This window comes from Pteropus vampyrus, unplaced genomic scaffold (genome assembly GCF_000151845.1).
Source record: "Pteropus vampyrus isolate Shadow unplaced genomic scaffold, Pvam_2.0 Scaffold215, whole genome shotgun sequence".
Classification (NCBI taxonomy): domain Eukaryota; kingdom Metazoa; phylum Chordata; class Mammalia; order Chiroptera; family Pteropodidae; genus Pteropus; species Pteropus vampyrus.
In genome coordinates this window covers 2,521,343-2,529,026 of record NW_011888996.1, presented here as the reverse complement: position 1 = coordinate 2,529,026, position 7,684 = coordinate 2,521,343, and positions in this window count along the sequence as shown.

Genomic DNA, 7,684 nt, shown 5'->3' with positions numbered 1-7,684 from the left:
AAAAAAAAAATTTAAGTTTAGTAATTCCTGCTAATGGAGCATAGTAGGTTTTAGACAAATACTTGGCGAATCATGGATTTAACTCTGGGATTCCAAAATGCTAACACTTGGAAGAGATCTTTTGATTAGCTGTTGCTGAGATAATTAAAACTGAATTAACACTTTTTGTATTGAATTCTCTCCAAAACACATTTTTAGCGTTTGTTTAGCCAACCGAGTGATGATTGAAATAAAATTCCCAAATATCATTCAGCTATTAAATCATCTGCCCCTTCCATTAACTACCCCATTTCTAGCAACATGATTCCAAAACAGTTTATCTTGAAGTCTTAGTCAAATCTTATTTCATACATTTCTCCTACACTATGGGTAATGTACTAGTTACTTGACAGTAAGTTGTTGTTATTGTCATAAAATATTTTGTTGCACACCAAAACCTCCTAAATTCTGTGACCTTATGCCACTTTTTCCCCTGTGCTCCAATTCTCAGATAATTATTACAATTACTTTTCTTTTGGATCCCAGGGAAAATAAAAAAAACTTTTAATAAAACTAATAGTTAAAAATGCTCAACTTGTTATAGCTTTCCTCAGAGTATCCAGACAACTCCAGGGATGGATTGTAAAATATGAAATGAGAGCTAGACAAACAACAGCTGAAGTGAGACTGAATTCTTAAGCGTTTGTAAGCTTATGTCTCTACATCTACCTTTTTTTAAATTAAAGTTATTGAAGGGACATTGGTTAATAAAATTGCATAGTTTTCAAGTACAAGTCTATAATACATCATCTGTATATTGCAGTGTGTGTTCACCACCCAAAGTTAAATCTCCTTCCGTCACCATATACTTGACCCTCTTTGCCCTTTTCTACCCCTTTTATGCCCCTTTTCCTCTGGTAACAACTAAACTGTTCACATCTATCTTATTTGGAAGGTGAACTGTCATTGTGGTATTAGAACAAGAAGTCAGAATCCTCTCGTGATTCATTCAACTTTCAGTCCTGGCTATGAACAGGTCGAATGATATTAACTATCAAACGAGGATGATTTTAACAAGAATAATAGAGACTCATAATGAGATTGTTTGCATCCAAAAGAAAATGTTATTTTTTGAAAAAAGGAATGTCTTAGACCTTAGCCATCATGATTTGTTCCTCTCCTGGAATTCAGTGGCCCTGCAGTTCTGACCTACCCAGCCTTTCACTCACTAAGGGTTCCCTGGTATGGTTTCTGAATGAGGGAGGTCTGTCGGAGCAATAGCAGACAAGTGGCGTTTGTCTCTCTGTGAAGCAACCTGGAGCCTTCTCTGCATCTTTGTAGCTCTCACCTGGACCTGCAGCAGCCTCAGGATGACCAACTGTCCCTGTTTGCCCAGGACTCAGGGTGAGGCTGGGGATGTGGAAGGAGAAGTTTCTGGAATGCAGAACTTCCAGTGCTAAAATTAGGAAAGTCCTAATTGGGCAAACCAGGGGGAGTTGGGCACCCTGAGCATCCTCCTCCCGATCTCCCTGCATTCCTCTAGTTTTTCCCCTCTGATCCATTCTCCACAGAACAGCCAGAAAGATCAGGCAAATTTGGTTTGGTCACACCCGGGCTGGAAACCCTTTGATGGCCTCCTAGGGTTATTAAAGCCAAACCACACAAGGGCACACAAGGTCTTTATGACTCAGCTCCTGCTGTCCCCTAGCTTCATGGCTCATCAACACTCTTCCTCCTCCCATCCTACCTGACTCCTCCCAGGCAGCTGCCCTGTAGGCTCCAACCACACATGCTTCCTTCAGTGCTGCATAAGGCACACTTCTCATCCTCGGCCCTTCTTCACTCCTGTTGGTCCCCACAACCGGGACTCTTCTCCACGTCTTTGATTTATCTGCCAAGGTCGCACCTCTCATGTCACCTCCTTAGGAAAGTCTTCTTTAATTTACACTATTTAAGTCAGATGGCTGCATCTGTTAGGATAATTTTTGGCTGCTCATAACAGAGATCTTAGCAGGATGGAAATTCGGTTTCTCTCTTGTATTAAATTAACGTGGAGCTAGATAGTCCAGGGCACTTTGGCAGCTTTGCAGCCATTGGGGGATCCAGGCTCCTTTCTTCCTCCACTTCCATCCTAGCATGGATCACCTCGTGGTCCAGGCTGACTGTTTCAGCCATCATGTCCACACTGTGCGCAAAGAGTTTTAGATTCTGTATTTGTCTAATTGGCATCAATTAATCATAGGACCAAACTAATGGCCAAAGTTGTTTTTATCTTCCCTGTGATCCAGAACCCACGCTCTGAACCACTTCCCTATCTCACTCTCACACACCAAGTCATTTCCCTGCCCTAAATCGCCCCATGGCCAGGTCCTGTAATTACAGACAGCACCTCTGCCCCAGAGCCTGCTGGAATTATTCAAACTATCCAATTCTAAGCTTGCCTTCCCTGCAGAAAACACAGTAAAGGCTGTGACCTATGTGCTCTCCCTGCTTCTGCCTCTGCATCCTGACCAAACCTGGTGCTTCCCGGTGTGGCTCTGCATGGCATGGCATGCCCTCTCCTCTTGGGAACTGCAAGTAATACATTTTTCCTCCAATGTCATTCACCTCTCCATGTCATCACTCAGCCTCCTTTATAAATTAAAGGAGACTGGGCACACATCATGCATGGCGTCAGGCCCCTTCAGGCAGCCTTTCTTGGCCCACATAATGCTGCAGGATGTGGCCATAACTAGTCTCCTCCCCACGACTGGCTCCAGAGAAAGATAGGAGGTTACAGTGTTGTCCCAAATAAACTCGGCATGGTAACCTTACTGTTTGCTCTCCCGGTACTCTGTGCTTCTCCTGTGCTAGCATTTATCCTCTTGCCCTGCAATTACCTGCTTACTTTTTTATCGTCTCTCTAAGGACAAGTTGGTGAGATGAGAGATGGATTTCTCCCATTCCCTTGCTGTTTTATCCCTGTACCTAACAGTGCCTGGAACATTGCAGGTGCTCAGCACTGCAAAAGAAAAGTGTGGCTTGTTGACTATTAGAAAAAGAGGCAACACCTGTCTGCATTGTTAGGTTAAGCATACCTTCTTTGCAAAATGGGCAACACATTTGACATGGATTTGCGTTTTTATGTACTCATTGAACAAACATTTTCTGAGCACCTAAATTGGGCTAGTTACTAGTTGGAGGTGCCAGAGACACAGTGGTAAGATGAACTCACATGGCCTTTTATTCAGTACTGTTTAGAATAAATTCCTGGCAGCTGATCTAAGCCTTGCTGGGCTCGCTTTGCTTTTTCCTCCAAATGAGTTTAATTCTATGCCTTTTACAGTAAGTATTCAATAAATCTCAACTGAGCCGCTGGTTGAAACAAGGAGAGTGGGAGATTTTAAATGTCTTCATTATCATCCCAATTTCCTCTTTAAAATGTTACTTGGTTTTTCTTCCCTTTTAAATTTTATAGCCCCAAAGAAATGAACAATTGGATAATAAGGGCTGGATATAAATTCTAATATAAATTCTAATTCCCTTTCTTGGAATGTATCTTTGTAATGCTCTACTGTTTTCCTTTGAACTTTGGGTATTTTAGAAATTTATGCAGAATAGGTTTTTAGAGTGAGCTAAAGCACATGGCATCACACAAAGTTATCTTTTCTGGTCCCAGTTCTTAGATTTAATGTCTGGTATGGCATGAAAGCTCCCAGCTATCATCATCTCTCTGTACAGATTCTTCGAAGACATTTTACCTTAAGCCTGATATCTGAGAAAATAAGTTCACTTCCGATTAATGACTCCCTTTGTTATTTGTGCCTGAGTCTTAATTTATAAAGCAGGCTGAGTGATGAGATGACATAGAGAGGCAAAAGCTGTTGGAAGAAGAATTTAGTACTTTCATTTCCATTTTTTTAATTTTTTTTATTTTTCAACATTAGTATTTTTTTAATTAATTTTTTTATGGTGACATTGGTTAATGAAATCCGGTAAGATTCAGCTATACACTTTAACAGTAAGGTATATATATTTACACTGCGTGTTCACCTCCCATAGTTAGATTTCTTTCTGTCACCACATATTTGACCCCCCTTACCCTGTCTATCTACCCCCTCCCTCCACCCACTACTCTCTGGTAACCACTAGTCTATAGTCCATGTCCATGAGTCTCTTTGTTTGTCCTGTTCATTTGTTGCTTTTAGGTTTATATCACACATATAAGTGATATCATGTGATTTTCAACTTTTTCTATCTGGCTATTTCACTTAGCATGATTATCTTGAGGTCCATCTATGTTGTCATAAATGGCAGTATTTCATCTCTTCTTATGGCTGAGTAATATTCCATTGTATATATGTACCACGGCTTCTTTAGCCAATCATCTATCGCAGGACATTTTGATTGCTTCCATGTCTTGGCCACTGTGAATAATGCTGCTATGAATCGGTGTGCAAATATCTTTTCAGTTATGGGTTTTCTGTTCAGGTCCTCTGCCCATTTTTTGATTAGATCATTTGTTTTTTGTTGTTGTTGTTACTGAGTTGTATGAGTTCTTTGCATGTTTTGGATATTAGGCCCTTATCAGAGGCGTTGCTTGCAAATATATTTTCCCATCTGGATGGTTGTCTCTTTATCATGTTGATGATTCTTTTGCTGATCAGAAGCTTTTTAGTTTGGTGTAGTCCCATTCATTTATTTTAGCTTTTACTTCCCTTGCTTTTGAGGTCAAATTCATAAAATCCTCTTTAAGTCCAAGGTCCTTGAGTTTAGTTCCTATGTTTTCTTCTATGCATTTTACTGTTTCAGGTCTTATATTCAGGTCCTTAATCCATTTTGAGTTAATGTTGGCATGTGGTGATAAACAACAGTCTAGTTTCATTCTTTTGCAGGTGGCTTTCCAGTTTTCCCAGCACCACTTATTGAAGAGGCTTTCCTTTCTCCACTGTATGTTTTTGGCTTCTTTGTCGAAAATTATTTGCCCACATAAATATAGATTTACTTCTGGACTCTTGATTCTGTGCCATTGGTCTGTGTGTCTGTTTTTCTGCTAATACCATGCTGTTTTGATTACTATGGCTTTGTAGTATAATTTGAAGTCGGGCAGAGTGATGCCTCCAGCCTCGTTCTTTTTTCTGAAGGTGGCTTTGGCAATTCAGGGTCTTTTGTGCTTCTATACAAATCTGATGATTTTTCTTGTTCTATTTCTTTAAAAAAAAATGCCGAAGGGGGATTTATTGGGGATTGCATTAAATCTATATAATGCGTTAGGTAATATGGTCATTTTAACTATGTTGATTCTTCCAGTCCAACAACACAGACTATCTTTCCATTTCTTTATATCTTCTTCGATTTCTTTTAATAAGGTCTTATAGTTTTTATTATATAGGTCCTTCACATGTTTCATTAAATTTATTCCTAGGTATTTATTTATTTTTTGTTGCAATTGCAAAAGGAATTATTTTTTCCACTTCTTTTTCTGACACTTCATTATTAGAGTATAGGAACGCTATGGGTTTTTGAACATTGATTTTTTTTATCCAGAAACTTTACCATATTTGCTTATTGTTTCTAGTAGTGTTCTTGTGTAGTCTTTAGGATTTTCTATATAGAGAATCATGTCAGCCGCAAATAGTGACAGATCGACTTCTTTGTTTCCTATTTGGATGACTATTATATCTTTCTCTTGTCTGATTGCACTTGCTGGGACCTCCGATGTTATATTGAATAACAGTGGGGATAGTGGACAGCCTTGCCTTGTTCCTGATCTTGGAAGGTTTTTAGGTTTTCACCATTAAGTATAATGTTGGCTGAGGGCTTGTCATATATGGCCTTTGTTATGTTAAGGTACTTTCCTTCTATACCGATTTTGTTAAGTGTTTTGATCATAAATGGATGCTGTATCTTGTCGAAGGCTTTTTCTATATCTATTGATATGATCATGTGATTCTTATTTTTTAATTCGTTTCTGTGGTGTATCACATTAATCGATTTGTGTATGTCGAACCATCCCTGTGCCTTTGGGATGAAGCCCACTTGATCATGGTGTATAATCTTTTAAATATGTTGCTGTATTTGGTTCCCTAGTATCTTGTTTAGGATTTTTGCATCTATGTTTATGAGAGATATTGGTCTGTAGTTTTCTTTTTTTGTATTATCTTTACCAGGGTTTGGCCTCATAAAATGAGTTGGGAAGTATCGCTTCCTCTTTGATTTTTTGGAAGAGTTTGAGGAGAATAGGTATTAAATCTTTGAATGTTTGATAGAATTCACTGGTGAAGCCATCTGGTCCTGGATTTTTACTTTTTGATAGGTTTTTGATGATTGTTTCAGTGCTGATTGGTGTATCTAGATTTTCCAGTTCTTCTTGATTCAGTCCAGGAAGATTGTATTTTTCTAAGTACTGGTTCGTTTCTTCTAGGTTATTAAATTTGGTGTTATATACTTTTTCATAGTATTTTTGTATGATCCTTTGTATTTCTGCGATGTCAGTCATAATTTCCCTCTTTCATCCCTGATTTTGTTTATTTGAGTCCTTTCTTTTTTTTCTTTGGTGAGTCTAGCCAGGGGTTTGTTAATTTTATTAACCTTCTCAAAGAACCAGCTCTTTGTTGCGTTTATTTTTTCTATCATTTTTTGTTTTCAATTTCATTTATTTCTGCTCTAATTTTGATGATTTCTTTCTTTCTGTTGACTTTAGGCTTCATTTATTCTTTCTTTTCTAGTTTTTTACGATGAAGCATTAGGTTGTTTATTCGGGCTCATTCTTGATTTTGGAGGTAGGCCTGTAATGATATGAACTTTCCTCTTATGACCACTTTTGCTGTATCCCAAAAGTTCTGATATGTTGTACTATCATTATCATTTGTTTCTATGAATCTCTTGGTCTCTCTTTTTATTTCTTCTGTTACCCAGTTATTCTTCAGTAGCATGTTGTTTAATCTCCTTGTATCTGTGGTTCTTCCTGATTTCTTTTTGCAGTTGATCTCTAGTTTCGAAGCATTATGATCAGAGAATATGGTTGGTATGTTCTCAGCTCTCTTATATTTGTTGAGGCTATCTCTGTGTCCCAGTATGTGGTCACTCCTTAAGAATGTTCCATGTGCACTAGAGAAAAATATATAAGCAGCTGTTTGGGGGATGGAAGGCTCTGTAAATGTCAATTATGTCCAGTTGGTCTAATGTATCATTTAAGGATGTTATTTCCTTATTGATTTTCTGTTTGGATGATCTGTCCATATCTGATAGTGGAGTATTTAGGTGTTTTGGTCTGTTCCTCCCTTTAGTTCTGTTAGTAATTGCTTTACATATTTCAGCTTGGGAACATAGATATAAATAAATGTTATGTCTTCTTGGTGCCTGATTCCTTTTATCATTATGAAGTGTCACTCAGTATCTTTCTCTATATTTTTTTATTTTAAAGTCTATCTCATCTGATATTAGTACTGCTACTCCCACTTTTCTCTGAATGCCATTTTCTTGGAGTGTCATTTTCCATCCTTTCACTTTGAGTCTATATTTGTCTTTGGAGCTGAAATGTGTCTGCTGGAGGCAGCATATGGTTGGGTTTTGTTTTTTGATCCAATCTGCAACTCTGTGCCTTTTTATTGGTGAGTTCAGTCCATTTACATTTAGGGTGATTATTGAAATATGACATCTTCTTAATAGCCATTTTATCTTTTGCTTTCTGGTAGCTTGGTGTTTCTATTGCTTCCTTGTCCCT